The following is a 26,647-nucleotide window of genomic DNA, read 5'->3' as shown; positions in this document are numbered from 1 at the left end:
TGTGTTGAACTTTCAGAGGAAAAAACGATAGATTTCTTTGCCACTGCGGGAAAAAAGTAGTAAAAAATGAAACATTTTCATTTGCTGCAAGGAATGCCATGTATATTTTCATTAGGGAAGCGAAAAATAAAAACACCCACAGCACCTGGTATTCCCAGGCAGTCTCCCAACCCAGTACTAATCAAGCCTCACCCTGCTTAGCTTCCGAGATCTGACGGGATCGGGCGCTGTCAAGGTAGTATGGCCGTAGGTGGAGATTGCTGTCTCATGATATCCTCTCATTCTTAAATCCATGAGCCTATATCTTGCTCCATGCATACACAGAGACTGAGAAAATGACAGGTGCACTCAAATGTACTATAGACGGAATTCTTGATGTCAGAATTCTATTTTGGAAGGTTGCATTGTGTTGAACTTTCAGAGGAAAAAACGATAGATTTCTTTGCCACTGTGGGAAAAAAGTAGTAAAAAATGAAACATTTTCATTTGCTGCAAGGAATGCCATGTATATTTTCATTAGTGAAGCAAAAAATAAAAACACTCACAGCACCTGGTATTCCCAGGCAGTCTCCCAACCCAGTACTAATCAAGCCTCACAATGCTTAGCTTCCGAGATCTGACGGGATCGGGCGCTTTCAAGGTAGTATGGCCGTAGGTGGAGATTGCTGTCTCATGATATCCTCTCATTCTTAAATCCATGAGCCTATATCTTGCTCCATGCATACACAGAGACTGAGAAAATGACAGGTGCACTCAAATGTACTATAGACGGAATTCTTGATGTCAGAATTCTATTTTGGAAGGTTGCATTGTGTTGAACTTTCAGAGGAAAAAACGATATATTTCTTTGCCACTGCGGGAAAAAAGTAGCAAGAAATGAAACATTTTCATTTGCTGCGAGGAATGCCATGTATATTTTCATTAGGGAAGCGAAAAATAAAAACCCCTACAGCACCTGGTATTCCCAGGCAGTCTCCCAACCCAGTACTAATCAAGCCTCACCCTGCTTAGCTTCCGAGATCTGACGGGATCGGGCGCTGTCAAGGTAGTATGGCCGTAGGTGGAGATTGCTGTCTCATGATATCCTCTCATTCTTAAATCCATGAGCCTATATCTTGCTCCATGCATACACAGAGACTGAGAAAATGACAGGTGCACTCAAATGTACTATAGACGGAATTCTTGATGTCAGAATTCTATTTTGGAAGGTTGCATTGTGTTGAACTTTCAGAGGAAAAAACGATAGATTTCTTTGCCACTGCGGGAAAAAAGTAGTAAAAAATGAAACATTTTCATTTGCTGCAAGGAATGCCATGTATATTTTCATTAGTGAAGCAAAAAATAAAAACACTCACAGCACCTGGTATTCCCAGGCAGTCTCCCAACCCAGTACTAATCAAGCCTCACCCTGCTTAGCTTCCGAGATCTGACGGGATCGGGCGCTGTCAAGGTAGTATGGCCGTAGGTGGAGATTGCTGTCTCATGATATCCTCTCATTCTTAAATCCATGAGCCTATATCTTGCTCCATGCATACACAGAGACTGAGAAAATGACAGGTGCACTCAAATGTACTATAGACGGAATTCTTGATGTCAGAATTCTATTTTGGAAGGTTGCATTGTGTTGAACTTTCAGAGGAAAAAACGATAGATTTCTTTGCCACTGCGGGAAAAAAGTAGTAAAAAATGAAACATTTTCATTTGCTGCAAGGAATGCCATGTATATTTTCATTAGTGAAGCAAAAAATAAAAACACTCACAGCACCTGGTATTCCCAGGCAGTCTCCCAACCCAGTACTAATCAAGCCTCACCCTGCTTAGCTTCCGAGATCTGACGGGATCAGGCGCTTTCAAGGTAGTATGGCCGTAGGTGGAGATTGCTGTCTCATGATATCCTCTCATTCTTAAATCCATGAGCCTATATCTTGCTCCATGCATACACAGAGACTGAGAAAATGACAGGTGCACTCAAATGTACTATAGACGGAATTCTTGATGTCAGAATTCTATTTTGGAAGGTTGCATTGTGTTGAACTTTCAGAGGAAAAAACGATATATTTCTTTGCCACTGCGGGAAAAAAGTAGCAAGAAATGAAACATTTTCATTTGCTGCGAGGAATGCCATGTATATTTTCATTAGGGAAGCGAAAAATAAAAACCCCTACAGCACCTGGTATTCCCAGGCAGTCTCCCAACCCAGTACTAATCAAGCCTCACCCTGCTTAGCTTCCGAGATCTGACGGGATCGGGCGCTGTCAAGGTAGTATGGCCGTAGGTGGAGATTGCTGTCTCATGATATCCTCTCATTCTTAAATCCATGAGCCTATATCTTGCTCCATGCATACACAGAGACTGAGAAAATGACAGGTGCACTCAAATGTACTATAGACGGAATTCTTGATGTCAGAATTCTATTTTGGAAGGTTGCATTGTGTTGAACTTTCAGAGGAAAAAACGATAGATTTCTTTGCCACTGCGGGAAAAAAGTAGTAAAAAATGAAACATTTTCATTTGCTGCAAGGAATGCCATGTATATTTTCATTAGGGAAGCGAAAAATAAAAACACCCACAGCACCTGGTATTCCCAGGCAGTCTCCCAACCCAGTACTAATCAAGCCTCACCCTGCTTAGCTTCCGAGATCTGACGGGATCGGGCGCTGTCAAGGTAGTATGGCCGTAGGTGGAGATTGCTGTCTCATGATATCCTCTCATTCTTAAATCCATGAGCCTATATCTTGCTCCATGCATACACAGAGACTGAGAAAATGACAGGTGCACTCAAATGTACTATAGACGGAATTCTTGATGTCAGAATTCTATTTTGGAAGGTTGCATTGTGTTGAACTTTCAGAGGAAAAAACGATAGATTTCTTTGCCACTGTGGGAAAAAAGTAGTAAAAAATGAAACATTTTCATTTGCTGCAAGGAATGCCATGTATATTTTCATTAGTGAAGCAAAAAATAAAAACACTCACAGCACCTGGTATTCCCAGGCAGTCTCCCAACCCAGTACTAATCAAGCCTCACAATGCTTAGCTTCCGAGATCTGACGGGATCGGGCGCTTTCAAGGTAGTATGGCCGTAGGTGGAGATTGCTGTCTCATGATATCCTCTCATTCTTAAATCCATGAGCCTATATCTTGCTCCATGCATACACAGAGACTGAGAAAATGACAGGTGCACTCAAATGTACTATAGACGGAATTCTTGATGTCAGAATTCTATTTTGGAAGGTTGCATTGTGTTGAACTTTCAGAGGAAAAAACGATATATTTCTTTGCCACTGCGGGAAAAAAGTAGCAAGAAATGAAACATTTTCATTTGCTGCGAGGAATGCCATGTATATTTTCATTAGGGAAGCGAAAAATAAAAACCCCTACAGCACCTGGTATTCCCAGGCAGTCTCCCAACCCAGTACTAATCAAGCCTCACCCTGCTTAGCTTCCGAGATCTGACGGGATCGGGCGCTGTCAAGGTAGTATGGCCGTAGGTGGAGATTGCTGTCTCATGATATCCTCTCATTCTTAAATCCATGAGCCTATATCTTGCTCCATGCATACACAGAGACTGAGAAAATGACAGGTGCACTCAAATGTACTATAGACGGAATTCTTGATGTCAGAATTCTATTTTGGAAGGTTGCATTGTGTTGAACTTTCAGAGGAAAAAACGATAGATTTCTTTGCCACTGTGGGAAAAAAGTAGTAAAAAATGAAACATTTTCATTTGCTGCAAGGAATGCCATGTATATTTTCATTAGTGAAGCAAAAAATAAAAACACTCACAGCACCTGGTATTCCCAGGCAGTCTCCCAACCCAGTACTAATCAAGCCTCACAATGCTTAGCTTCCGAGATCTGACGGGATCGGGCGCTTTCAAGGTAGTATGGCCGTAGGTGGAGATTGCTGTCTCATGATATCCTCTCATTCTTAAATCCATGAGCCTATATCTTGCTCCATGCATACACAGAGACTGAGAAAATGACAGGTGCACTCAAATGTACTATAGACGGAATTCTTGATGTCAGAATTCTATTTTGGAAGGTTGCATTGTGTTGAACTTTCAGAGGAAAAAACGATATATTTCTTTGCCACTGCGGGAAAAAAGTAGCAAGAAATGAAACATTTTCATTTGCTGCGAGGAATGCCATGTATATTTTCATTAGGGAAGCGAAAAATAAAAACCCCTACAGCACCTGGTATTCCCAGGCAGTCTCCCAACCCAGTACTAATCAAGCCTCACCCTGCTTAGCTTCCGAGATCTGACGGGATCGGGCGCTGTCAAGGTAGTATGGCCGTAGGTGGAGATTGCTGTCTCATGATATCCTCTCATTCTTAAATCCATGAGCCTATATCTTGCTCCATGCATACACAGAGACTGAGAAAATGACAGGTGCACTCAAATGTACTATAGACGGAATTCTTGATGTCAGAATTCTATTTTGGAAGGTTGCATTGTGTTGAACTTTCAGAGGAAAAAACGATAGATTTCTTTGCCACTGCGGGAAAAAAGTAGTAAAAAATGAAACATTTTCATTTGCTGCAAGGAATGCCATGTATATTTTCATTAGTGAAGCAAAAAATAAAAACACTCACAGCACCTGGTATTCCCAGGCAGTCTCCCAACCCAGTACTAATCAAGCCTCACCCTGCTTAGCTTCCGAGATCTGACGGGATCGGGCGCTGTCAAGGTAGTATGGCCGTAGGTGGAGATTGCTGTCTCATGATATCCTCTCATTCTTAAATCCATGAGCCTATATCTTGCTCCATGCATACACAGAGACTGAGAAAATGACAGGTGCACTCAAATGTACTATAGACGGAATTCTTGATGTCAGAATTCTATTTTGGAAGGTTGCATTGTGTTGAACTTTCAGAGGAAAAAACGATAGATTTCTTTGCCACTGCGGGAAAAAAGTAGTAAAAAATGAAACATTTTCATTTGCTGCAAGGAATGCCATGTATATTTTCATTAGTGAAGCAAAAAATAAAAACACTCACAGCACCTGGTATTCCCAGGCAGTCTCCCAACCCAGTACTAATCAAGCCTCACCCTGCTTAGCTTCCGAGATCTGACGGGATCAGGCGCTTTCAAGGTAGTATGGCCGTAGGTGGAGATTGCTGTCTCATGATATCCTCTCATTCTTAAATCCATGAGCCTATATCTTGCTCCATGCATACACAGAGACTGAGAAAATGACAGGTGCACTCAAATGTACTATAGACGGAATTCTTGATGTCAGAATTCTATTTTGGAAGGTTGCATTGTGTTGAACTTTCAGAGGAAAAAACGATATATTTCTTTGCCACTGCGGGAAAAAAGTAGCAAGAAATGAAACATTTTCATTTGCTGCGAGGAATGCCATGTATATTTTCATTAGGGAAGCGAAAAATAAAAACCCCTACAGCACCTGGTATTCCCAGGCAGTCTCCCAACCCAGTACTAATCAAGCCTCACCCTGCTTAGCTTCCGAGATCTGACGGGATCGGGCGCTGTCAAGGTAGTATGGCCGTAGGTGGAGATTGCTGTCTCATGATATCCTCTCATTCTTAAATCCATGAGCCTATATCTTGCTCCATGCATACACAGAGACTGAGAAAATGACAGGTGCACTCAAATGTACTATAGACGGAATTCTTGATGTCAGAATTCTATTTTGGAAGGTTGCATTGTGTTGAACTTTCAGAGGAAAAAACGATAGATTTCTTTGCCACTGCGGGAAAAAAGTAGTAAAAAATGAAACATTTTCATTTGCTGCAAGGAATGCCATGTATATTTTCATTAGGGAAGCGAAAAATAAAAACACCCACAGCACCTGGTATTCCCAGGCAGTCTCCCAACCCAGTACTAATCAAGCCTCACCCTGCTTAGCTTCCGAGATCTGACGGGATCGGGCGCTGTCAAGGTAGTATGGCCGTAGGTGGAGATTGCTGTCTCATGATATCCTCTCATTCTTAAATCCATGAGCCTATATCTTGCTCCATGCATACACAGAGACTGAGAAAATGACAGGTGCACTCAAATGTACTATAGACGGAATTCTTGATGTCAGAATTCTATTTTGGAAGGTTGCATTGTGTTGAACTTTCAGAGGAAAAAACGATAGATTTCTTTGCCACTGTGGGAAAAAAGTAGTAAAAAATGAAACATTTTCATTTGCTGCAAGGAATGCCATGTATATTTTCATTAGTGAAGCAAAAAATAAAAACACTCACAGCACCTGGTATTCCCAGGCAGTCTCCCAACCCAGTACTAATCAAGCCTCACAATGCTTAGCTTCCGAGATCTGACGGGATCGGGCGCTTTCAAGGTAGTATGGCCGTAGGTGGAGATTGCTGTCTCATGATATCCTCTCATTCTTAAATCCATGAGCCTATATCTTGCTCCATGCATACACAGAGACTGAGAAAATGACAGGTGCACTCAAATGTACTATAGACGGAATTCTTGATGTCAGAATTCTATTTTGGAAGGTTGCATTGTGTTGAACTTTCAGAGGAAAAAACGATATATTTCTTTGCCACTGCGGGAAAAAAGTAGCAAGAAATGAAACATTTTCATTTGCTGCGAGGAATGCCATGTATATTTTCATTAGGGAAGCGAAAAATAAAAACCCCTACAGCACCTGGTATTCCCAGGCAGTCTCCCAACCCAGTACTAATCAAGCCTCACCCTGCTTAGCTTCCGAGATCTGACGGGATCGGGCGCTGTCAAGGTAGTATGGCCGTAGGTGGAGATTGCTGTCTCATGATATCCTCTCATTCTTAAATCCATGAGCCTATATCTTGCTCCATGCATACACAGAGACTGAGAAAATGACAGGTGCACTCAAATGTACTATAGACGGAATTCTTGATGTCAGAATTCTATTTTGGAAGGTTGCATTGTGTTGAACTTTCAGAGGAAAAAACGATAGATTTCTTTGCCACTGCGGGAAAAAAGTAGTAAAAAATTTCAGAGGTGCCTATATTCAACCTCCTCCTGTTTGGATTTGAACTCACTATCTCTTCCAAGTATCAGCTTGAACACTGCACACCCCAACTCTGTGAGCCACAAGCTCACCATATAACATGCTGAGTGTTCTGAGGCCTGTATGATATATTTCTAAATGACATGGGAGGCATAAGTGTATTATTGTGACCGTTAAAAAAATACATTCTTGAAGAATTACCTTAAATGGAGAAATTAAATCAGAGACTGAGAAAATGACAGGTGCACTCAAATATACTATAGACGGAATTCTTGATGTCAGAATTCTATTTTGGAAGGTTGCATTGTGTTGAACTTTCAGAGGAAAAAACAATATATTTCTTTGCCACTCCGGGAAAAAAGTAGCAAGAAATGAAACATTTTCATTTGCTGCGAGGAATGCCATGTATATTTTCATTAGGGAAGCGAAAAATAAAAACCCCTACAGCACCTGGTATTCCCAGGCAGTCTCCCAACCCAGTACTAATCAAGCCTCACCCTGCTTAGCTTCCGAGATCTGACGGGATCGGGCGCTTTCAAGGTAGTATGGCCGTAGGTGGAGATTGCTGTCTCATGATATCCTCTCATTCTTAAATCCATGAGCCTATATCTTGCTCCATGCATACACAGAGACTGAGAAAATGACAGGTGCACTCAAATGTACTATAGACGGAATTCTTGATGTCAGAATTCTATTTTGGAAGGTTGCATTGTGTTGAACTTTCAGAGGAAAAAACGATATATTTCTTTGCCACTGCGGGAAAAAAGTAGCAAGAAATGAAACATTTTCATTTGCTGCGAGGAATGCCATGTATATTTTCATTAGGGAAGCGAAAAATAAAAACCCCTACAGCACCTGGTATTCCCAGGCAGTCTCCCAACCCAGTACTAATCAAGCCTCACCCTGCTTAGCTTCCGAGATCTGACGGGATCGGGCGCTGTCAAGGTAGTATGGCCGTAGGTGGAGATTGCTGTCTCATGATATCCTCTCATTCTTAAATCCATGAGCCTATATCTTGCTCCATGCATACACAGAGACTGAGAAAATGACAGGTGCACTCAAATGTACTATAGACGGAATTCTTGATGTCAGAATTCTATTTTGGAAGGTTGCATTGTGTTGAACTTTCAGAGGAAAAAACGATAGATTTCTTTGCCACTGCGGGAAAAAAGTAGTAAAAAATTTCAGAGGTGCCTATATTCAACCTCCTCCTGTTTGGATTTGAACTCACTATCTCTTCCAAGTATCAGCTTGAACACTGCACACCCCAACTCTGTGAGCCACAAGCTCACCATATAACATGCTGAGTGTTCTGAGGCCTGTATGATATATTTCTAAATGACATGGGAGGCATAAGTGTATTATTGTGACCGTTAAAAAAATACATTCTTGAAGAATTACCTTAAATGGAGAAATTAAATCAGAGACTGAGAAAATGACAGGTGCACTCAAATATACTATAGACGGAATTCTTGATGTCAGAATTCTATTTTGGAAGGTTGCATTGTGTTGAACTTTCAGAGGAAAAAACAATATATTTCTTTGCCACTCCGGGAAAAAAGTAGCAAGAAATTAAACATTTTCATTTGCTGCGAGGAATGCCATGTATATTTTCATTAGGGAAGCGAAAAATAAAAACCCCTACAGCACCTGGTATTCCCAGGCAGTCTCCCAACCCAGTACTAATCAAGCCTCACCCTGCTTAGCTTCCGAGATCTGACGGGATCGGGCGCTTTCAAGGTAGTATGGCCGTAGGTGGAGATTGCTGTCTCATGATATCCTCTCATTCTTAAATCCATGAGCCTATATCTTGCTCCATGCATACACAGAGACTGAGAAAATGACAGGTGCACTCAAATGTACTATAGACGGAATTCTTGATGTCAGAATTCTATTTTGGAAGGTTGCATTGTGTTGAACTTTCAGAGGAAAAAACGATATATTTCTTTGCCACTGCGGGAAAAAAGTAGCAAGAAATGAAACATTTTCATTTGCTGCGAGGAATGCCATGTATATTTTCATTAGGGAAGCGAAAAATAAAAACCCCTACAGCACCTGGTATTCCCAGGCAGTCTCCCAACCCAGTACTAATCAAGCCTCACCCTGCTTAGCTTCCGAGATCTGACGGGATCGGGCGCTGTCAAGGTAGTATGGCCGTAGGTGGAGATTGCTGTCTCATGATATCCTCTCATTCTTAAATCCATGAGCCTATATCTTGCTCCATGCATACACAGAGACTGAGAAAATGACAGGTGCACTCAAATGTACTATAGACGGAATTCTTGATGTCAGAATTCTATTTTGGAAGGTTGCATTGTGTTGAACTTTCAGAGGAAAAAACGATAGATTTCTTTGCCACTGCGGGAAAAAAGTAGTAAAAAATGAAACATTTTCATTTGCTGCAAGGAATGCCATGTATATTTTCATTAGGGAAGCGAAAAATAAAAACACCCACAGCACCTGGTATTCCCAGGCAGTCTCCCAACCCAGTACTAATCAAGCCTCACCCTGCTTAGCTTCCGAGATCTGACGGGATCGGGCGCTGTCAAGGTAGTATGGCCGTAGGTGGAGATTGCTGTCTCATGATATCCTCTCATTCTTAAATCCATGAGCCTATATCTTGCTCCATGCATACACAGAGACTGAGAAAATGACAGGTGCACTCAAATGTACTATAGACGGAATTCTTGATGTCAGAATTCTATTTTGGAAGGTTGCATTGTGTTGAACTTTCAGAGGAAAAAACGATATATTTCTTTGCCACTGCGGGAAAAAAGTAGTAAAAAATGAAACATTTTCATTTGCTGCAAGGAATGCCATGTATATTTTCATTAGTGAAGCAAAAAATAAAAGCACTCACAGCACCTGGTATTCCCAGGCAGTCTCCCAACCCAGTACTAATCAAGCCTCACCCTGCTTAGCTTCCGAGATCTGACGGGATCGGGCGCTGTCAAGGTAGTATGGCCGTAGGTGGAGATTGCTGTCTCATGATATCCTCTCATTCTTAAATCCATGAGCCTATATCTTGCTCCATGCATACACAGAGACTGAGAAAATGACAGGTGCACTCAAATGTACTATAGACGGAATTCTTGATGTCAGAATTCTATTTTGGAAGGTTGCATTGTGTTGAACTTTCAGAGGAAAAAACGATAGATTTCTTTGCCACTGCGGGAAAAAAGTAGTAAAAAATGAAACATTTTCATTTGCTGCAAGGAATGCCATGTATATTTTCATTAGGGAAGCGAAAAATAAAAACACCCACAGCACCTGGTATTCCCAGGCAGTCTCCCAACCCAGTACTAATCAAGCCTCACCCTGCTTAGCTTCCGAGATCTGACGGGATCGGGCGCTGTCAAGGTAGTATGGCCGTAGGTGGAGATTGCTGTCTCATGATATCCTCTCATTCTTAAATCCATGAGCCTATATCTTGCTCCATGCATACACAGAGACTGAGAAAATGACAGGTGCACTCAAATGTACTATAGACGGAATTCTTGATGTCAGAATTCTATTTTGGAAGGTTGCATTGTGTTGAACTTTCAGAGGAAAAAACGATAGATTTCTTTGCCACTGCGGGAAAAAAGTAGTAAAAAATGAAACATTTTCATTTGCTGCAAGGAATGCCATGTATATTTTCATTAGGGAAGCGAAAAATAAAAACACCCACAGCACCTGGTATTCCCAGGCAGTCTCCCAACCCAGTACTAATCAAGCCTCACCCTGCTTAGCTTCCGAGATCTGACGGGATCGGGCGCTGTCAAGGTAGTATGGCCGTAGGTGGAGATTGCTGTCTCATGATATCCTCTCATTCTTAAATCCATGAGCCTATATCTTGCTCCATGCATACACAGAGACTGAGAAAATGACAGGTGCACTCAAATGTACTATAGACGGAATTCTTGATGTCAGAATTCTATTTTGGAAGGTTGCATTGTGTTGAACTTTCAGAGGAAAAAACGATATATTTCTTTGCCACTGCGGGAAAAAAGTAGCAAGAAATGAAACATTTTCATTTGCTGCGAGGAATGCCATGTATATTTTCATTAGGGAAGCGAAAAATAAAAACCCCTACAGCACCTGGTATTCCCAGGCAGTCTCCCAACCCAGTACTAATCAAGCCTCACCCTGCTTAGCTTCCGAGATCTGACGGGATCGGGCGCTGTCAAGGTAGTATGGCCGTAGGTGGAGATTGCTGTCTCATGATATCCTCTCATTCTTAAATCCATGAGCCTATATCTTGCTCCATGCATACACAGAGACTGAGAAAATGACAGGTGCACTCAAATGTACTATAGACGGAATTCTTGATGTCAGAATTCTATTTTGGAAGGTTGCATTGTGTTGAACTTTCAGAGGAAAAAACGATAGATTTCTTTGCCACTGCGGGAAAAAAGTAGTAAAAAATTTCAGAGGTGCCTATATTCAACCTCCTCCTGTTTGGATTTGAACTCACTATCTCTTCCAAGTATCAGCTTGAACACTGCACACCCCAACTCTGTGAGCCACAAGCTCACCATATAACATGCTGAGTGTTCTGAGGCCTGTATGATATATTTCTAAATGACATGGGAGGCATAAGTGTATTATTGTGACCGTTAAAAAAATACATTCTTGAAGAATTACCTTAAATGGAGAAATTAAATCAGAGACTGAGAAAATGACAGGTGCACTCAAATATACTATAGACGGAATTCTTGATGTCAGAATTCTATTTTGGAAGGTTGCATTGTGTTGAACTTTCAGAGGAAAAAACAATATATTTCTTTGCCACTCCGGGAAAAAAGTAGCAAGAAATTAAACATTTTCATTTGCTGCGAGGAATGCCATGTATATTTTCATTAGGGAAGCGAAAAATAAAAACCCCTACAGCACCTGGTATTCCCAGGCAGTCTCCCAACCCAGTACTAATCAAGCCTCACCCTGCTTAGCTTCCGAGATCTGACGGGATCGGGCGCTTTCAAGGTAGTATGGCCGTAGGTGGAGATTGCTGTCTCATGATATCCTCTCATTCTTAAATCCATGAGCCTATATCTTGCTCCATGCATACACAGAGACTGAGAAAATGACAGGTGCACTCAAATGTACTATAGACGGAATTCTTGATGTCAGAATTCTATTTTGGAAGGTTGCATTGTGTTGAACTTTCAGAGGAAAAAACGATATATTTCTTTGCCACTGCGGGAAAAAAGTAGCAAGAAATGAAACATTTTCATTTGCTGCGAGGAATGCCATGTATATTTTCATTAGGGAAGCGAAAAATAAAAACCCCTACAGCACCTGGTATTCCCAGGCAGTCTCCCAACCCAGTACTAATCAAGCCTCACCCTGCTTAGCTTCCGAGATCTGACGGGATCGGGCGCTGTCAAGGTAGTATGGCCGTAGGTGGAGATTGCTGTCTCATGATATCCTCTCATTCTTAAATCCATGAGCCTATATCTTGCTCCATGCATACACAGAGACTGAGAAAATGACAGGTGCACTCAAATGTACTATAGACGGAATTCTTGATGTCAGAATTCTATTTTGGAAGGTTGCATTGTGTTGAACTTTCAGAGGAAAAAACGATATATTTCTTTGCCACTGCGGGAAAAAAGTAGCAAGAAATGAAACATTTTCATTTGCTGCGAGGAATGCCATGTATATTTTCATTAGGGAAGCGAAAAATAAAAACCCCTACAGCACCTGGTATTCCCAGGCAGTCTCCCAACCCAGTACTAATCAAGCCTCACCCTGCTTAGCTTCCGAGATCTGACGGGATCGGGCGCTGTCAAGGTAGTATGGCCGTAGGTGGAGATTGCTGTCTCATGATATCCTCTCATTCTTAAATCCATGAGCCTATATCTTGCTCCATGCATACACAGAGACTGAGAAAATGACAGGTGCACTCAAATGTACTATAGACGGAATTCTTGATGTCAGAATTCTATTTTGGAAGGTTGCATTGTGTTGAACTTTCAGAGGAAAAAACGATAGATTTCTTTGCCACTGCGGGAAAAAAGTAGTAAAAAATTTCAGAGGTGCCTATATTCAACCTCCTCCTGTTTGGATTTGAACTCACTATCTCTTCCAAGTATCAGCTTGAACACTGCACACCCCAACTCTGTGAGCCACAAGCTCACCATATAACATGCTGAGTGTTCTGAGGCCTGTATGATATATTTCTAAATGACATGGGAGGCATAAGTGTATTATTGTGACCGTTAAAAAAATACATTCTTGAAGAATTACCTTAAATGGAGAAATTAAATCAGAGACTGAGAAAATGACAGGTGCACTCAAATATACTATAGACGGAATTCTTGATGTCAGAATTCTATTTTGGAAGGTTGCATTGTGTTGAACTTTCAGAGGAAAAAACAATATATTTCTTTGCCACTCCGGGAAAAAAGTAGCAAGAAATGAAACATTTTCATTTGCTGCGAGGAATGCCATGTATATTTTCATTAGGGAAGCGAAAAATAAAAACCCCTACAGCACCTGGTATTCCCAGGCAGTCTCCCAACCCAGTACTAATCAAGCCTCACCCTGCTTAGCTTCCGAGATCTGACGGGATCGGGCGCTTTCAAGGTAGTATGGCCGTAGGTGGAGATTGCTGTCTCATGATATCCTCTCATTCTTAAATCCATGAGCCTATATCTTGCTCCATGCATACACAGAGACTGAGAAAATGACAGGTGCACTCAAATATACTATAGACGGAATTCTTGATGTCAGAATTCTATTTTGGAAGGTTGCATTGTGTTGAACTTTCAGAGGAAAAAACAATATATTTCTTTGCCACTCCGGGAAAAAAGTAGCAAGAAATGAAACATTTTCATTTGCTGCGAGGAATGCCATGTATATTTTCATTAGGGAAGCGAAAAATAAAAACCCCTACAGCACCTGGTATTCCCAGGCAGTCTCCCAACCCAGTACTAATCAAGCCTCACCCTGCTTAGCTTCCGAGATCTGACGGGATCGGGCGCTTTCAAGGTAGTATGGCCGTAGGTGGAGATTGCTGTCTCATGATATCCTCTCATTCTTAAATCCATGAGCCTATATCTTGCTCCATGCATACACAGAGACTGAGAAAATGACAGGTGCACTCAAATGTACTATAGACGGAATTCTTGATGTCAGAATTCTATTTTGGAAGGTTGCATTGTGTTGAACTTTCAGAGGAAAAAACGATATATTTCTTTGCCACTGCGGGAAAAAAGTAGCAAGAAATGAAACATTTTCATTTGCTGCGAGGAATGCCATGTATATTTTCATTAGGGAAGCGAAAAATAAAAACCCCTACAGCACCTGGTATTCCCAGGCAGTCTCCCAACCCAGTACTAATCAAGCCTCACCCTGCTTAGCTTCCGAGATCTGACGGGATCGGGCGCTGTCAAGGTAGTATGGCCGTAGGTGGAGATTGCTGTCTCATGATATCCTCTCATTCTTAAATCCATGAGCCTATATCTTGCTCCATGCATACACAGAGACTGAGAAAATGACAGGTGCACTCAAATGTACTATAGACGGAATTCTTGATGTCAGAATTCTATTTTGGAAGGTTGCATTGTGTTGAACTTTCAGAGGAAAAAACGATAGATTTCTTTGCCACTGCGGGAAAAAAGTAGTAAAAAATTTCAGAGGTGCCTATATTCAACCTCCTCCTGTTTGGATTTGAACTCACTATCTCTTCCAAGTATCAGCTTGAACACTGCACACCCCAACTCTGTGAGCCACAAGCTCACCATATAACATGCTGAGTGTTCTGAGGCCTGTATGATATATTTCTAAATGACATGGGAGGCATAAGTGTATTATTGTGACCGTTAAAAAAATACATTCTTGAAGAATTACCTTAAATGGAGAAATTAAATCAGAGACTGAGAAAATGACAGGTGCACTCAAATATACTATAGACGGAATTCTTGATGTCAGAATTCTATTTTGGAAGGTTGCATTGTGTTGAACTTTCAGAGGAAAAAACAATATATTTCTTTGCCACTCCGGGAAAAAAGTAGCAAGAAATGAAACATTTTCATTTGCTGCGAGGAATGCCATGTATATTTTCATTAGGGAAGCGAAAAATAAAAACCCCTACAGCACCTGGTATTCCCAGGCAGTCTCCCAACCCAGTACTAATCAAGCCTCACCCTGCTTAGCTTCCGAGATCTGACGGGATCGGGCGCTTTCAAGGTAGTATGGCCGTAGGTGGAGATTGCTGTCTCATGATATCCTCTCATTCTTAAATCCATGAGCCTATATCTTGCTCCATGCATACACAGAGACTGAGAAAATGACAGGTGCACTCAAATGTACTATAGACGGAATTCTTGATGTCAGAATTCTATTTTGGAAGGTTGCATTGTGTTGAACTTTCAGAGGAAAAAACGATATATTTCTTTGCCACTGCGGGAAAAAAGTAGCAAGAAATGAAACATTTTCATTTGCTGCGAGGAATGCCATGTATATTTTCATTAGGGAAGCGAAAAATAAAAACCCCTACAGCACCTGGTATTCCCAGGCAGTCTCCCAACCCAGTACTAATCAAGCCTCACCCTGCTTAGCTTCCGAGATCTGACGGGATCGGGCGCTGTCAAGGTAGTATGGCCGTAGGTGGAGATTGCTGTCTCATGATATCCTCTCATTCTTAAATCCATGAGCCTATATCTTGCTCCATGCATACACAGAGACTGAGAAAATGACAGGTGCACTCAAATGTACTATAGACGGAATTCTTGATGTCAGAATTCTATTTTGGAAGGTTGCATTGTGTTGAACTTTCAGAGGAAAAAACGATAGATTTCTTTGCCACTGCGGGAAAAAAGTAGTAAAAAATGAAACATTTTCATTTGCTGCAAGGAATGCCATGTATATTTTCATTAGGGAAGCGAAAAATAAAAACACCCACAGCACCTGGTATTCCCAGGCAGTCTCCCAACCCAGTACTAATCAAGCCTCACCCTGCTTAGCTTCCGAGATCTGACGGGATCGGGCGCTGTCAAGGTAGTATGGCCGTAGGTGGAGATTGCTGTCTCATGATATCCTCTCATTCTTAAATCCATGAGCCTATATCTTGCTCCATGCATACACAGAGACTGAGAAAATGACAGGTGCACTCAAATGTACTATAGACGGAATTCTTGATGTCAGAATTCTATTTTGGAAGGTTGCATTGTGTTGAACTTTCAGAGGAAAAAACGATATATTTCTTTGCCACTGCGGGAAAAAAGTAGTAAAAAATGAAACATTTTCATTTGCTGCAAGGAATGCCATGTATATTTTCATTAGTGAAGCAAAAAATAAAAGCACTCACAGCACCTGGTATTCCCAGGCAGTCTCCCAACCCAGTACTAATCAAGCCTCACCCTGCTTAGCTTCCGAGATCTGACGGGATCGGGCGCTGTCAAGGTAGTATGGCCGTAGGTGGAGATTGCTGTCTCATGATATCCTCTCATTCTTAAATCCATGAGCCTATATCTTGCTCCATGCATACACAGAGACTGAGAAAATGACAGGTGCACTCAAATGTACTATAGACGGAATTCTTGATGTCAGAATTCTATTTTGGAAGGTTGCATTGTGTTGAACTTTCAGAGGAAAAAACGATAGATTTCTTTGCCACTGCGGGAAAAAAGTAGTAAAAAATTTCAGAGGTGCCTATATTCAACCTCCTCCTGTTTGGATTTGAACTCACTATCTCTTCCAAGTATCAGCTTGAACACTGCACACCCCAACTCTGTGAGCCACAAGCTCACCATATAACATGCTGAGTGTTCTGAGGCCTGTATGATATATTTCTAAATGACATGGGAGGCATAAGTGTATTATTGTGACCGTTAAAAAAATACATTCTTGAAGAATTACCTTAAATGGAGAAATTAAATCAGAGACTGAGAAAATGACAGGTGCACTCAAATATACTATAGACGGAATTCTTGATGTCAGAATTCTATTTTGGAAGGTTGCATTGTGTTGAACTTTCAGAGGAAAAAACAATATATTTCTTTGCCACTCCGGGAAAAAAGTAGCAAGAAATTAAACATTTTCATTTGCTGCGAGGAATGCCATGTATATTTTCATTAGGGAAGCGAAAAATAAAAACCCCTACAGCACCTGGTATTCCCAGGCAGTCTCCCAACCCAGTACTAATCAAGCCTCACCCTGCTTAGCTTCCGAGATCTGACGGGATCGGGCGCTTTCAAGGTAGTATGGCCGTAGGTGGAGATTGCTGTCTCATGATATCCTCTCATTCTTAAATCCATGAGCCTATATCTTGCTCCATGCATACACAGAGACTGAGAAAATGACAGGTGCACTCAAATGTACTATAGACGGAATTCTTGATGTCAGAATTCTATTTTGGAAGGTTGCATTGTGTTGAACTTTCAGAGGAAAAAACGATATATTTCTTTGCCACTGCGGGAAAAAAGTAGCAAGAAATGAAACATTTTCATTTGCTGCGAGGAATGCCATGTATATTTTCATTAGGGAAGCGAAAAATAAAAACCCCTACAGCACCTGGTATTCCCAGGCAGTCTCCCAACCCAGTACTAATCAAGCCTCACCCTGCTTAGCTTCCGAGATCTGACGGGATCGGGCGCTGTCAAGGTAGTATGGCCGTAGGTGGAGATTGCTGTCTCATGATATCCTCTCATTCTTAAATCCATGAGCCTATATCTTGCTCCATGCATACACAGAGACTGAGAAAATGACAGGTGCACTCAAATGTACTATAGACGGAATTCTTGATGTCAGAATTCTATTTTGGAAGGTTGCATTGTGTTGAACTTTCAGAGGAAAAAACGATAGATTTCTTTGCCACTGCGGGAAAAAAGTAGTAAAAAATGAAACATTTTCATTTGCTGCAAGGAATGCCATGTATATTTTCATTAGGGAAGCGAAAAATAAAAACACCCACAGCACCTGGTATTCCCAGGCAGTCTCCCAACCCAGTACTAATCAAGCCTCACCCTGCTTAGCTTCCGAGATCTGACGGGATCGGGCGCTGTCAAGGTAGTATGGCCGTAGGTGGAGATTGCTGTCTCATGATATCCTCTCATTCTTAAATCCATGAGCCTATATCTTGCTCCATGCATACACAGAGACTGAGAAAATGACAGGTGCACTCAAATGTACTATAGACGGAATTCTTGATGTCAGAATTCTATTTTGGAAGGTTGCATTGTGTTGAACTTTCAGAGGAAAAAACGATATATTTCTTTGCCACTGCGGGAAAAAAGTAGCAAGAAATGAAACATTTTCATTTGCTGCGAGGAATGCCATGTATATTTTCATTAGGGAAGCGAAAAATAAAAACCCCTACAGCACCTGGTATTCCCAGGCAGTCTCCCAACCCAGTACTAATCAAGCCTCACCCTGCTTAGCTTCCGAGATCTGACGGGATCGGGCGCTGTCAAGGTAGTATGGCCGTAGGTGGAGATTGCTGTCTCATGATATCCTCTCATTCTTAAATCCATGAGCCTATATCTTGCTCCATGCATACACAGAGACTGAGAAAATGACAGGTGCACTCAAATGTACTATAGACGGAATTCTTGATGTCAGAATTATATTTTGGAAGGTTGCATTGTGTTGAACTTTCAGAGGAAAAAACGATAGATTTCTTTGCCACTGCGGGAAAAAAGTAGTAAAAAATTTCAGAGGTGCCTATATTCAACCTCCTCCTGTTTGGATTTGAACTCACTATCTCTTCCAAGTATCAGCTTGAACACTGCACACCCCAACTCTGTGAGCCACAAGCTCACCATATAACATGCTGAGTGTTCTGAGGCCTGTATGATATATTTCTAAATGACATGGGAGGCATAAGTGTATTATTGTGACCGTTAAAAAAATACATTCTTGAAGAATTACCTTAAATGGAGAAATTAAATCAGAGACTGAGAAAATGACAGGTGCACTCAAATATACTATAGACGGAATTCTTGATGTCAGAATTCTATTTTGGAAGGTTGCATTGTGTTGAACTTTCAGAGGAAAAAACAATATATTTCTTTGCCACTCCGGGAAAAAAGTAGCAAGAAATTAAACATTTTCATTTGCTGCGAGGAATGCCATGTATATTTTCATTAGGGAAGCGAAAAATAAAAACCCCTACAGCACCTGGTATTCCCAGGCAGTCTCCCAACCCAGTACTAATCAAGCCTCACCCTGCTTAGCTTCCGAGATCTGACGGGATCGGGCGCTTTCAAGGTAGTATGGCCGTAGGTGGAGATTGCTGTCTCATGATATCCTCTCATTCTTAAATCCATGAGCCTATATCTTGCTCCATGCATACACAGAGACTGAGAAAATGACAGGTGCACTCAAATGTACTATAGACGGAATTCTTGATGTCAGAATTCTATTTTGGAAGGTTGCATTGTGTTGAACTTTCAGAGGAAAAAACGATATATTTCTTTGCCACTGCGGGAAAAAAGTAGCAAGAAATGAAACATTTTCATTTGCTGCGAGGAATGCCATGTATATTTTCATTAGGGAAGCGAAAAATAAAAACCCCTACAGCACCTGGTATTCCCAGGCAGTCTCCCAACCCAGTACTAATCAAGCCTCACCCTGCTTAGCTTCCGAGATCTGACGGGATCGGGCGCTGTCAAGGTAGTATGGCCGTAGGTGGAGATTGCTGTCTCATGATATCCTCTCATTCTTAAATCCATGAGCCTATATCTTGCTCCATGCATACACAGAGACTGAGAAAATGACAGGTGCACTCAAATGTACTATAGACGGAATTCTTGATGTCAGAATTCTATTTTGGAAGGTTGCATTGTGTTGAACTTTCAGAGGAAAAAACGATATATTTCTTTGCCACTGCGGGAAAAAAGTAGCAAGAAATGAAACATTTTCATTTGCTGCGAGGAATGCCATGTATATTTTCATTAGGGAAGCGAAAAATAAAAACCCCTACAGCACCTGGTATTCCCAGGCAGTCTCCCAACCCAGTACTAATCAAGCCTCACCCTGCTTAGCTTCCGAGATCTGACGGGATCGGGCGCTGTCAAGGTAGTATGGCCGTAGGTGGAGATTGCTGTCTCATGATATCCTCTCATTCTTAAATCCATGAGCCTATATCTTGCTCCATGCATACACAGAGACTGAGAAAATGACAGGTGCACTCAAATGTACTATAGACGGAATTCTTGATGTCAGAATTCTATTTTGGAAGGTTGCATTGTGTTGAACTTTCAGAGGAAAAAACGATAGATTTCTTTGCCACTGCGGGAAAAAAGTAGTAAAAAATGAAACATTTTCATTTGCTGCAAGGAATGCCATGTATATTTTCATTAGTGAAGCAAAAAATAAAAACACTCACAGCACCTGGTATTCCCAGGCAGTCTCCCAACCCAGTACTAATCAAGCCTCACCCTGCTTAGCTTCCGAGATCTGACGGGATCGGGCGCTTTCAAGGTAGTATGGCCGTAGGTGGAGATTGCTGTCTCATGATATCCTCTCATTCTTAAATCCATGAGCCTATATCTTGCTCCATGCATACACAGAGACTGAGAAAATGACAGGTGCACTCAAATGTACTATAGACGGAATTCTTGATGTCAGAATTCTATTTTGGAAGGTTGCATTGTGTTGAACTTTCAGAGGAAAAAACGATATATTTCTTTGCCACTGCGGGAAAAAAGTAGCAAGAAATGAAACATTTTCATTTGCTGCGAGGAATGCCATGTATATTTTCATTAGGGAAGCGAAAAATAAAAACCCCTACAGCACCTGGTATTCCCAGGCAGTCTCCCAACCCAGTACTAATCAAGCCTCACCCTGCTTAGCTTCCGAGATCTGACGGGATCGGGCGCTGTCAAGGTAGTATGGCCGTAGGTGGAGATTGCTGTCTCATGATATCCTCTCATTCTTAAATCCATGAGCCTATATCTTGCTCCATGCATACACAGAGACTGAGAAAATGACAGGTGCACTCAAATGTACTATAGACGGAATTCTTGATGTCAGAATTCTATTTTGGAAGGTTGCATTGTGTTGAACTTTCAGAGGAAAAAACGATAGATTTCTTTGCCACTGCGGGAAAAAAGTAGTAAAAAATGAAACATTTTCATTTGCTGCAAGGAATGCCATGTATATTTTCATTAGGGAAGCAAAAAATAAAAACACCCACAGCACCTGGTATTCCCAGGCAGTCTCCCAACCCAGTACTAATCAAGCCTCACCCTGCTTAGCTTCCGAGATCTGACGGGATCGGGCGCTTTCAAGGTAGTATGGCCGTAGGTGGAGATTGCTGTCTCATGATATCCTCTCATTCTTAAATCCATGAGCCTATATCTTGCTCCATGCATACACAGAGACTGAGAAAATGACAGGTGCACTCAAATGTACTATAGACGGAATTCTTGATGTCAGAATTCTATTTTGGAAGGTTGCATTGTGTTGAACTTTCAGAGGAAAAAACGATATATTTCTTTGCCACTGCGGGAAAAAAGTAGCAAGAAATGAAACATTTTCATTTGCTGCGAGGAATGCCATGTATATTTTCATTAGGGAAGCGAAAAATAAAAACCCCTACAGCACCTGGTATTCCCAGGCAGTCTCCCAACCCAGTACTAATCAAGCCTCACCCTGCTTAGCTTCCGAGATCTGACGGGATCGGGCGCTGTCAAGGTAGTATGGCCGTAGGTGGAGATTGCTGTCTCATGATATCCTCTCATTCTTAAATCCATGAGCCTATATCTTGCTCCATGCATACACAGAGACTGTGAAAATGACAGGTGCACTCAAATGTACTATAGACGGAATTCTTGATGTCAGAATTCTATTTTGGAAGGTTGCATTGTGTTGAACTTTCAGAGGAAAAAACGATAGATTTCTTTGCCACTGCGGGAAAAAAGTAGTAAAAAATGAAACATTTTCATTTGCTGCAAGGAATGCCATGTATATTTTCATTAGGGAAGCGAAAAATAAAAACCCCTACAGCACCTGGTATTCCCAGGCAGTCTCCCAACCCAGTACTAATCAAGCCTCACCCTGCTTAGCTTCCGAGATCTGACGGGATCGGGCGCTGTCAAGGTAGTATGGCCGTAGGTGGAGATTGCTGTCTCATGATATCCTCTCATTCTTAAATCCATGAGCCTATATCTTGCTCCATGCATACACAGAGACTGAGAAAATGACAGGTGCACTCAAATGTACTATAGACGGAATTCTTGATGTCAGAATTCTATTTTGGAAGGTTGCATTGTGTTGAACTTTCAGAGGAAAAAACGATAGATTTCTTTGCCACTGCGGGAAAAAAGTAGTAAAAAATGAAACATTTTCATTTGCTGCGAGGAATGCCATGTATATTTTCATTAGGGAAGCGAAAAATAAAAACCCCTACAGCACCTGGTATTCCCAGGCAGTCTCCCAACCCAGTACTAATCAAGCCTCACCCTGCTTAGCTTCCGAGATCTGACGGGATCGGGCGCTTTCAAGGTAGTATGGCCGTAGGTGGAGATTGCTGTCTCATGATATCCTCTCATTCTTAAATCCATGAGCCTATATCTTGCTCCATGCATACACAGAGACTGAGAAAATGACAGGTGCACTCAAATGTACTATAGACGGAATTCTTGATGTCAGAATTCTATTTTGGAAGGTTGCATTGTGTTGAACTTTCAGAGGAAAAAACGATATATTTCTTTGCCACTGCGGGAAAAAAGTAGCAAGAAATGAAACATTTTCATTTGCTGCGAGGAATGCCATGTATATTTTCATTAGGGAAGCGAAAAATAAAAACCCCTACAGCACCTGGTATTCCCAGGCAGTCTCCCAACCCAGTACTAATCAAGCCTCACCCTGCTTAGCTTCCGAGATCTGACGGGATCGGGCGCTGTCAAGGTAGTATGGCCGTAGGTGGAGATTGCTGTCTCATGATATCCTCTCATTCTTAAATCCATGAGCCTATATCTTGCTCCATGCATACACAGAGACTGAGAAAATGACAGGTGCACTCAAATGTACTATAGACGGAATTCTTGATGTCAGAATTCTATTTTGGAAGGTTGCATTGTGTTGAACTTTCAGAGGAAAAAACGATAGATTTCTTTGCCACTGCGGGAAAAAAGTAGTAAAAAATGAAACATTTTCATTTGCTGCAAGGAATGCCATGTATATTTTCATTAGGGAAGCGAAAAATAAAAACCCCTACAGCACCTGGTATTCCCAGGCAGTCTCCCAACCCAGTACTAATCAAGCCTCACCCTGCTTAGCTTCCGAGATCTGACGGGATCGGGCGCTGTCAAGGTAGTATGGCCGTAGGTGGAGATTGCTGTCTCATGATATCCTCTCATTCTTAAATCCATGAGCCTATATCTTGCTCCATGCATACACAGAGACTGAGAAAATGACAGGTGCACTCAAATGTACTATAGACGGAATTCTTGATGTCAGAATTCTATTTTGGAAGGTTGCATTGTGTTGAACTTTCAGAGGAAAAAACGATAGATTTCTTTGCCACTGCGGGAAAAAAGTAGCAAGAAATGAAACATTTTCATTTGCTGCGAGGAATGCCATGTATATTTTCATTAGGGAAGCGAAAAATAAAAACCCCTACAGCACCTGGTATTCCCAGGCAGTCTCCCAACCCAGTACTAATCAAGCCTCACCCTGCTTAGCTTCCGAGATCTGACGGGATCGGGCGCTTTCAAGGTAGTATGGCCGTAGGTGGAGATTGCTGTCTCATGATATCCTCTCATTCTTAAATCCATGAGCCTATATCTTGCTCCATGCATACACAGAGACTGAGAAAATGACAGGTGCACTCAAATGTACTATAGACGGAATTCTTGATGTCAGAATTCTATTTTGGAAGGTTGCATTGTGTTGAACTTTCTGAGGAAAAAACGATATATTTCTTTGCCACTGCGGGAAAAAAGTAGTAAAAAATGAAACATTTTCATTTGCTGCAAGGAATGCCATGTATATTTTCATTAGGGAAGCAAAAAATAAAAACACCCACAGCACCTGGTATTCCCAGGCAGTCTCCCAACCCAGTACTAATCAAGCCTCACCCTGCTTAGCTTCCGAGATCTGACGGGATCGGGCGCTTTCAAGGTAGTATGGCCGTAGGTGGAGATTGCTGTCTCATGATATCCTCTCATTCTTAAATCCATGAGCCTATATCTTGCTCCATGCATACACAGAGACTGAGAAAATGACAGGTGCACTCAAATGTACTATAGACGGAATTCTTGATGTCAGAATTCTATTTTGGAAGGTTGCATTGTGTTGAACTTTCAGAGGAAAAAACGATAGATTTCTTTGCCACTGCGGGAAAAAAGTAGCAAGAAATGAAACATTTTCATTTGCTGCGAGGAATGCCATGTATATTTTCATTAGGGAAGCGAAAAATAAAAACCCCTACAGCACCTGGTATTCCCAGGCAGTCTCCCAACCCAGTACTAATCAAGCCTCACCCTGCTTAGCTTCCGAGATCTGACGGGATCGGGCGCTGTCAAGGTAGTATGGCCGTAGGTGGAGATTGCTGTCTCATGATATCCTCTCATTCTTAAATCCATGAGCCTATATCTTGCTCCATGCATACACAGAGACTGAGAAAATGACAGGTGCACTCAAATGTACTATAGACGGAATTCTTGATGTCAGAATTCTATTTTGGAAGGTTGCATTGTGTTGAACTTTCTGAGGAAAAAACGATATATTTCTTTGCCACTGCGGGAAAAAAGTAGTAAAAAATGAAACATTTTCATTTGCTGCAAGGAATGCCATGTATATTTTCATTAGTGAAGCAAAAAATAAAAACACTCACAGCACCTGGTATTCCCAGGCAGTCTCCCAACCCAGTACTAATCAAGCCTCACCCTGCTTAGCTTCCGAGATCTGACGGGATCGGGCGCTTTCAAGGTAGTATGGCCGTAGGTGGAGATTGCTGTCTCATGATATCCTCTCATTCTTAAATCCATGAGCCTATATCTTGCTCCATGCATACACAGAGACTGAGAAAATGACAGGTGCACTCAAATGTACTATAGACGGAATTCTTGATGTCAGAATTCTATTTTGGAAGGTTGCATTGTGTTGAACTTTCAGAGGAAAAAACGATAGATTTCTTTGCCACTGCGGGAAAAAAGTAGTAAAAAATGAAACATTTTCATTTGCTGCAAGGAATGCCATGTATATTTTCATTAGGGAAGCAAAAAATAAAAACACCCACAGCACCTGGTATTCCCAGGCAGTCTCCCAACCCAGTACTAATCAAGCCTCACCCTGCTTAGCTTCCGAGATCTGACGGGATCGGGCGCTTTCAAGGTAGTATGGCCGTAGGTGGAGATTGCTGTCTCATGATATCCTCTCATTCTTAAATCCATGAGCCTATATCTTGCTCCATGCATACACAGAGACTGAGAAAATGACAGGTGCACTCAAATGTACTATAGACGGAATTCTTGATGTCAGAATTCTATTTTGGAAGGTTGCATTGTGTTGAACTTTCAGAGGAAAAAACGATATATTTCTTTGCCACTGCGGGAAAAAAGTAGCAAGAAATGAAACATTTTCATTTGCTGCGAGGAATGCCATGTATATTTTCATTAGGGAAGCGAAAAATAAAAACCCCTACAGCACCTGGTATTCCCAGGCAGTCTCCCAACCCAGTACTAATCAAGCCTCACCCTGCTTAGCTTCCGAGATCTGACGGGATCGGGCGCTGTCAAGGTAGTATGGCCGTAGGTGGAGATTGCTGTCTCATGATATCCTCTCATTCTTAAATCCATGAGCCTATATCTTGCTCCATGCATACACAGAGACTGTGAAAATGACAGGTGCACTCAAATGTACTATAGACGGAATTCTTGATGTCAGAATTCTATTTTGGAAGGTTGCATTGTGTTGAACTTTCAGAGGAAAAAACGATAGATTTCTTTGCCACTGCGGGAAAAAAGTAGTAAAAAATGAAACATTTTCATTTGCTGCAAGGAATGCCATGTATATTTTCATTAGGGAAGCGAAAAATAAAAACCCCTACAGCACCTGGTATTCCCAGGCAGTCTCCCAACCCAGTACTAATCAAGCCTCACCCTGCTTAGCTTCCGAGATCTGACGGGATCGGGCGCTGTCAAGGTAGTATGGCCGTAGGTGGAGATTGCTGTCTCATGATATCCTCTCATTCTTAAATCCATGAGCCTATATCTTGCTCCATGCATACACAGAGACTGAGAAAATGACAGGTGCACTCAAATGTACTATAGACGGAATTCTTGATGTCAGAATTCTATTTTGGAAGGTTGCATTGTGTTGAACTTTCAGAGGAAAAAACGATAGATTTCTTTGCCACTGCGGGAAAAAAGTAGCAAGAAATGAAACATTTTCATTTGCTGCGAGGAATGCCATGTATATTTTCATTAGGGAAGCGAAAAATAAAAACCCCTACAGCACCTGGTATTCCCAGGCAGTCTCCCAACCCAGTACTAATCAAGCCTCACCCTGCTTAGCTTCCGAGATCTGACGGGATCGGGCGCTTTCAAGGTAGTATGGCCGTAGGTGGAGATTGCTGTCTCATGATATCCTCTCATTCTTAAATCCATGAGCCTATATCTTGCTCCATGCATACACAGAGACTGAGAAAATGACAGGTGCACTCAAATGTACTATAGACGGAATTCTTGATGTCAGAATTCTATTTTGGAAGGTTGCATTGTGTTGAACTTTCTGAGGAAA

At 41.6% G+C, this 26,647-nt stretch overlaps 55 non-coding genes and 4 pseudogenes across 55 annotated transcripts; all 59 read right to left on the bottom strand.

Annotated features, from left to right (window-relative positions):
• Positions 1-133: 133 nt before the first annotated feature.
• Positions 134-252, bottom strand: LOC142479724 (5S ribosomal RNA). The gene has a single exon (XR_012794406.1). It is a non-coding gene; the product is annotated as a 5S ribosomal RNA (ribosomal RNA).
• A 286-nt stretch (positions 253-538) lies between these two features.
• On the bottom strand, positions 539-657 carry LOC142479262 (5S ribosomal RNA; annotated as a pseudogene).
• Positions 658-943: 286 nt separating this feature from the next.
• LOC142478879 (5S ribosomal RNA) lies at positions 944-1,062 on the bottom strand. The gene has a single exon (XR_012793610.1). It is a non-coding gene; the product is annotated as a 5S ribosomal RNA (ribosomal RNA).
• A 286-nt stretch (positions 1,063-1,348) lies between these two features.
• LOC142479179 (5S ribosomal RNA) lies at positions 1,349-1,467 on the bottom strand. The gene has a single exon (XR_012793910.1). It is a non-coding gene; the product is annotated as a 5S ribosomal RNA (ribosomal RNA).
• A 286-nt stretch (positions 1,468-1,753) lies between these two features.
• On the bottom strand, positions 1,754-1,872 carry LOC142479219 (5S ribosomal RNA). Its single transcript, XR_012793950.1, has one exon. It is a non-coding gene; the product is annotated as a 5S ribosomal RNA (ribosomal RNA).
• Positions 1,873-2,158: 286 nt separating this feature from the next.
• On the bottom strand, positions 2,159-2,277 carry LOC142478878 (5S ribosomal RNA). Its single transcript, XR_012793609.1, has one exon. It is a non-coding gene; the product is annotated as a 5S ribosomal RNA (ribosomal RNA).
• A 286-nt stretch (positions 2,278-2,563) lies between these two features.
• Positions 2,564-2,682, bottom strand: LOC142479723 (5S ribosomal RNA). Its single transcript, XR_012794405.1, has one exon. It is a non-coding gene; the product is annotated as a 5S ribosomal RNA (ribosomal RNA).
• A 286-nt stretch (positions 2,683-2,968) lies between these two features.
• On the bottom strand, positions 2,969-3,087 carry LOC142479261 (5S ribosomal RNA; annotated as a pseudogene).
• A 286-nt stretch (positions 3,088-3,373) lies between these two features.
• Positions 3,374-3,492, bottom strand: LOC142478876 (5S ribosomal RNA). The gene has a single exon (XR_012793608.1). It is a non-coding gene; the product is annotated as a 5S ribosomal RNA (ribosomal RNA).
• A 286-nt stretch (positions 3,493-3,778) lies between these two features.
• On the bottom strand, positions 3,779-3,897 carry LOC142479260 (5S ribosomal RNA; annotated as a pseudogene).
• A 286-nt stretch (positions 3,898-4,183) lies between these two features.
• Positions 4,184-4,302, bottom strand: LOC142478875 (5S ribosomal RNA). The gene has a single exon (XR_012793607.1). It is a non-coding gene; the product is annotated as a 5S ribosomal RNA (ribosomal RNA).
• Positions 4,303-4,588: 286 nt separating this feature from the next.
• LOC142479178 (5S ribosomal RNA) lies at positions 4,589-4,707 on the bottom strand. The gene has a single exon (XR_012793909.1). It is a non-coding gene; the product is annotated as a 5S ribosomal RNA (ribosomal RNA).
• A 286-nt stretch (positions 4,708-4,993) lies between these two features.
• On the bottom strand, positions 4,994-5,112 carry LOC142479218 (5S ribosomal RNA). The gene has a single exon (XR_012793949.1). It is a non-coding gene; the product is annotated as a 5S ribosomal RNA (ribosomal RNA).
• A 286-nt stretch (positions 5,113-5,398) lies between these two features.
• LOC142478874 (5S ribosomal RNA) lies at positions 5,399-5,517 on the bottom strand. The gene has a single exon (XR_012793606.1). It is a non-coding gene; the product is annotated as a 5S ribosomal RNA (ribosomal RNA).
• A 286-nt stretch (positions 5,518-5,803) lies between these two features.
• Positions 5,804-5,922, bottom strand: LOC142479722 (5S ribosomal RNA). The gene has a single exon (XR_012794404.1). It is a non-coding gene; the product is annotated as a 5S ribosomal RNA (ribosomal RNA).
• Positions 5,923-6,208: 286 nt separating this feature from the next.
• Positions 6,209-6,327, bottom strand: LOC142479259 (5S ribosomal RNA; annotated as a pseudogene).
• A 286-nt stretch (positions 6,328-6,613) lies between these two features.
• Positions 6,614-6,732, bottom strand: LOC142478873 (5S ribosomal RNA). The gene has a single exon (XR_012793605.1). It is a non-coding gene; the product is annotated as a 5S ribosomal RNA (ribosomal RNA).
• Positions 6,733-7,408: 676 nt separating this feature from the next.
• On the bottom strand, positions 7,409-7,527 carry LOC142479446 (5S ribosomal RNA). Its single transcript, XR_012794138.1, has one exon. It is a non-coding gene; the product is annotated as a 5S ribosomal RNA (ribosomal RNA).
• A 286-nt stretch (positions 7,528-7,813) lies between these two features.
• Positions 7,814-7,932, bottom strand: LOC142478872 (5S ribosomal RNA). The gene has a single exon (XR_012793604.1). It is a non-coding gene; the product is annotated as a 5S ribosomal RNA (ribosomal RNA).
• Positions 7,933-8,608: 676 nt separating this feature from the next.
• On the bottom strand, positions 8,609-8,727 carry LOC142479445 (5S ribosomal RNA). Its single transcript, XR_012794137.1, has one exon. It is a non-coding gene; the product is annotated as a 5S ribosomal RNA (ribosomal RNA).
• Positions 8,728-9,013: 286 nt separating this feature from the next.
• Positions 9,014-9,132, bottom strand: LOC142478870 (5S ribosomal RNA). The gene has a single exon (XR_012793602.1). It is a non-coding gene; the product is annotated as a 5S ribosomal RNA (ribosomal RNA).
• Positions 9,133-9,418: 286 nt separating this feature from the next.
• LOC142479721 (5S ribosomal RNA) lies at positions 9,419-9,537 on the bottom strand. The gene has a single exon (XR_012794403.1). It is a non-coding gene; the product is annotated as a 5S ribosomal RNA (ribosomal RNA).
• Positions 9,538-9,823: 286 nt separating this feature from the next.
• On the bottom strand, positions 9,824-9,942 carry LOC142479177 (5S ribosomal RNA). Its single transcript, XR_012793907.1, has one exon. It is a non-coding gene; the product is annotated as a 5S ribosomal RNA (ribosomal RNA).
• A 286-nt stretch (positions 9,943-10,228) lies between these two features.
• Positions 10,229-10,347, bottom strand: LOC142479720 (5S ribosomal RNA). The gene has a single exon (XR_012794402.1). It is a non-coding gene; the product is annotated as a 5S ribosomal RNA (ribosomal RNA).
• Positions 10,348-10,633: 286 nt separating this feature from the next.
• On the bottom strand, positions 10,634-10,752 carry LOC142479718 (5S ribosomal RNA). Its single transcript, XR_012794400.1, has one exon. It is a non-coding gene; the product is annotated as a 5S ribosomal RNA (ribosomal RNA).
• Positions 10,753-11,038: 286 nt separating this feature from the next.
• On the bottom strand, positions 11,039-11,157 carry LOC142478869 (5S ribosomal RNA). Its single transcript, XR_012793601.1, has one exon. It is a non-coding gene; the product is annotated as a 5S ribosomal RNA (ribosomal RNA).
• A 676-nt stretch (positions 11,158-11,833) lies between these two features.
• LOC142479444 (5S ribosomal RNA) lies at positions 11,834-11,952 on the bottom strand. Its single transcript, XR_012794136.1, has one exon. It is a non-coding gene; the product is annotated as a 5S ribosomal RNA (ribosomal RNA).
• A 286-nt stretch (positions 11,953-12,238) lies between these two features.
• On the bottom strand, positions 12,239-12,357 carry LOC142478868 (5S ribosomal RNA). The gene has a single exon (XR_012793600.1). It is a non-coding gene; the product is annotated as a 5S ribosomal RNA (ribosomal RNA).
• Positions 12,358-12,643: 286 nt separating this feature from the next.
• LOC142478867 (5S ribosomal RNA) lies at positions 12,644-12,762 on the bottom strand. The gene has a single exon (XR_012793599.1). It is a non-coding gene; the product is annotated as a 5S ribosomal RNA (ribosomal RNA).
• A 676-nt stretch (positions 12,763-13,438) lies between these two features.
• Positions 13,439-13,557, bottom strand: LOC142479443 (5S ribosomal RNA). Its single transcript, XR_012794135.1, has one exon. It is a non-coding gene; the product is annotated as a 5S ribosomal RNA (ribosomal RNA).
• A 286-nt stretch (positions 13,558-13,843) lies between these two features.
• LOC142479442 (5S ribosomal RNA) lies at positions 13,844-13,962 on the bottom strand. The gene has a single exon (XR_012794134.1). It is a non-coding gene; the product is annotated as a 5S ribosomal RNA (ribosomal RNA).
• A 286-nt stretch (positions 13,963-14,248) lies between these two features.
• On the bottom strand, positions 14,249-14,367 carry LOC142478866 (5S ribosomal RNA). Its single transcript, XR_012793598.1, has one exon. It is a non-coding gene; the product is annotated as a 5S ribosomal RNA (ribosomal RNA).
• A 676-nt stretch (positions 14,368-15,043) lies between these two features.
• LOC142479440 (5S ribosomal RNA) lies at positions 15,044-15,162 on the bottom strand. Its single transcript, XR_012794132.1, has one exon. It is a non-coding gene; the product is annotated as a 5S ribosomal RNA (ribosomal RNA).
• A 286-nt stretch (positions 15,163-15,448) lies between these two features.
• Positions 15,449-15,567, bottom strand: LOC142478865 (5S ribosomal RNA). The gene has a single exon (XR_012793597.1). It is a non-coding gene; the product is annotated as a 5S ribosomal RNA (ribosomal RNA).
• A 286-nt stretch (positions 15,568-15,853) lies between these two features.
• Positions 15,854-15,972, bottom strand: LOC142479717 (5S ribosomal RNA). Its single transcript, XR_012794399.1, has one exon. It is a non-coding gene; the product is annotated as a 5S ribosomal RNA (ribosomal RNA).
• Positions 15,973-16,258: 286 nt separating this feature from the next.
• On the bottom strand, positions 16,259-16,377 carry LOC142479176 (5S ribosomal RNA). The gene has a single exon (XR_012793906.1). It is a non-coding gene; the product is annotated as a 5S ribosomal RNA (ribosomal RNA).
• A 676-nt stretch (positions 16,378-17,053) lies between these two features.
• On the bottom strand, positions 17,054-17,172 carry LOC142479439 (5S ribosomal RNA). Its single transcript, XR_012794131.1, has one exon. It is a non-coding gene; the product is annotated as a 5S ribosomal RNA (ribosomal RNA).
• A 286-nt stretch (positions 17,173-17,458) lies between these two features.
• On the bottom strand, positions 17,459-17,577 carry LOC142478864 (5S ribosomal RNA). The gene has a single exon (XR_012793596.1). It is a non-coding gene; the product is annotated as a 5S ribosomal RNA (ribosomal RNA).
• Positions 17,578-17,863: 286 nt separating this feature from the next.
• On the bottom strand, positions 17,864-17,982 carry LOC142479716 (5S ribosomal RNA). The gene has a single exon (XR_012794398.1). It is a non-coding gene; the product is annotated as a 5S ribosomal RNA (ribosomal RNA).
• Positions 17,983-18,268: 286 nt separating this feature from the next.
• On the bottom strand, positions 18,269-18,387 carry LOC142478863 (5S ribosomal RNA). Its single transcript, XR_012793595.1, has one exon. It is a non-coding gene; the product is annotated as a 5S ribosomal RNA (ribosomal RNA).
• A 676-nt stretch (positions 18,388-19,063) lies between these two features.
• Positions 19,064-19,182, bottom strand: LOC142479438 (5S ribosomal RNA). The gene has a single exon (XR_012794130.1). It is a non-coding gene; the product is annotated as a 5S ribosomal RNA (ribosomal RNA).
• A 286-nt stretch (positions 19,183-19,468) lies between these two features.
• LOC142478862 (5S ribosomal RNA) lies at positions 19,469-19,587 on the bottom strand. Its single transcript, XR_012793594.1, has one exon. It is a non-coding gene; the product is annotated as a 5S ribosomal RNA (ribosomal RNA).
• Positions 19,588-19,873: 286 nt separating this feature from the next.
• LOC142478861 (5S ribosomal RNA) lies at positions 19,874-19,992 on the bottom strand. Its single transcript, XR_012793593.1, has one exon. It is a non-coding gene; the product is annotated as a 5S ribosomal RNA (ribosomal RNA).
• A 286-nt stretch (positions 19,993-20,278) lies between these two features.
• On the bottom strand, positions 20,279-20,397 carry LOC142479124 (5S ribosomal RNA). Its single transcript, XR_012793855.1, has one exon. It is a non-coding gene; the product is annotated as a 5S ribosomal RNA (ribosomal RNA).
• Positions 20,398-20,683: 286 nt separating this feature from the next.
• On the bottom strand, positions 20,684-20,802 carry LOC142478859 (5S ribosomal RNA). Its single transcript, XR_012793591.1, has one exon. It is a non-coding gene; the product is annotated as a 5S ribosomal RNA (ribosomal RNA).
• Positions 20,803-21,088: 286 nt separating this feature from the next.
• Positions 21,089-21,207, bottom strand: LOC142479217 (5S ribosomal RNA). Its single transcript, XR_012793948.1, has one exon. It is a non-coding gene; the product is annotated as a 5S ribosomal RNA (ribosomal RNA).
• A 286-nt stretch (positions 21,208-21,493) lies between these two features.
• LOC142478858 (5S ribosomal RNA) lies at positions 21,494-21,612 on the bottom strand. Its single transcript, XR_012793590.1, has one exon. It is a non-coding gene; the product is annotated as a 5S ribosomal RNA (ribosomal RNA).
• A 286-nt stretch (positions 21,613-21,898) lies between these two features.
• LOC142478857 (5S ribosomal RNA) lies at positions 21,899-22,017 on the bottom strand. Its single transcript, XR_012793589.1, has one exon. It is a non-coding gene; the product is annotated as a 5S ribosomal RNA (ribosomal RNA).
• A 286-nt stretch (positions 22,018-22,303) lies between these two features.
• Positions 22,304-22,422, bottom strand: LOC142479437 (5S ribosomal RNA). The gene has a single exon (XR_012794129.1). It is a non-coding gene; the product is annotated as a 5S ribosomal RNA (ribosomal RNA).
• A 286-nt stretch (positions 22,423-22,708) lies between these two features.
• On the bottom strand, positions 22,709-22,827 carry LOC142478856 (5S ribosomal RNA). Its single transcript, XR_012793588.1, has one exon. It is a non-coding gene; the product is annotated as a 5S ribosomal RNA (ribosomal RNA).
• A 286-nt stretch (positions 22,828-23,113) lies between these two features.
• LOC142478855 (5S ribosomal RNA) lies at positions 23,114-23,232 on the bottom strand. The gene has a single exon (XR_012793587.1). It is a non-coding gene; the product is annotated as a 5S ribosomal RNA (ribosomal RNA).
• Positions 23,233-23,518: 286 nt separating this feature from the next.
• LOC142479436 (5S ribosomal RNA) lies at positions 23,519-23,637 on the bottom strand. The gene has a single exon (XR_012794128.1). It is a non-coding gene; the product is annotated as a 5S ribosomal RNA (ribosomal RNA).
• Positions 23,638-23,923: 286 nt separating this feature from the next.
• LOC142479206 (5S ribosomal RNA) lies at positions 23,924-24,042 on the bottom strand. Its single transcript, XR_012793937.1, has one exon. It is a non-coding gene; the product is annotated as a 5S ribosomal RNA (ribosomal RNA).
• Positions 24,043-24,328: 286 nt separating this feature from the next.
• LOC142478854 (5S ribosomal RNA) lies at positions 24,329-24,447 on the bottom strand. The gene has a single exon (XR_012793586.1). It is a non-coding gene; the product is annotated as a 5S ribosomal RNA (ribosomal RNA).
• Positions 24,448-24,733: 286 nt separating this feature from the next.
• Positions 24,734-24,852, bottom strand: LOC142479123 (5S ribosomal RNA). The gene has a single exon (XR_012793854.1). It is a non-coding gene; the product is annotated as a 5S ribosomal RNA (ribosomal RNA).
• A 286-nt stretch (positions 24,853-25,138) lies between these two features.
• Positions 25,139-25,257, bottom strand: LOC142479195 (5S ribosomal RNA). Its single transcript, XR_012793926.1, has one exon. It is a non-coding gene; the product is annotated as a 5S ribosomal RNA (ribosomal RNA).
• Positions 25,258-25,543: 286 nt separating this feature from the next.
• Positions 25,544-25,662, bottom strand: LOC142478853 (5S ribosomal RNA). Its single transcript, XR_012793585.1, has one exon. It is a non-coding gene; the product is annotated as a 5S ribosomal RNA (ribosomal RNA).
• A 286-nt stretch (positions 25,663-25,948) lies between these two features.
• On the bottom strand, positions 25,949-26,067 carry LOC142478852 (5S ribosomal RNA). Its single transcript, XR_012793584.1, has one exon. It is a non-coding gene; the product is annotated as a 5S ribosomal RNA (ribosomal RNA).
• A 286-nt stretch (positions 26,068-26,353) lies between these two features.
• LOC142479434 (5S ribosomal RNA) lies at positions 26,354-26,472 on the bottom strand. Its single transcript, XR_012794126.1, has one exon. It is a non-coding gene; the product is annotated as a 5S ribosomal RNA (ribosomal RNA).
• Between the last annotated feature and the right edge of the window lie 175 nt (positions 26,473-26,647).

This window comes from Ascaphus truei, unplaced genomic scaffold, assembly GCF_040206685.1.
Source record: "Ascaphus truei isolate aAscTru1 unplaced genomic scaffold, aAscTru1.hap1 HAP1_SCAFFOLD_240, whole genome shotgun sequence".
In the NCBI taxonomy this organism is placed as follows: domain Eukaryota; kingdom Metazoa; phylum Chordata; class Amphibia; order Anura; family Ascaphidae; genus Ascaphus; species Ascaphus truei.
This window is presented reverse-complemented; position numbering and strand designations above follow the sequence as displayed.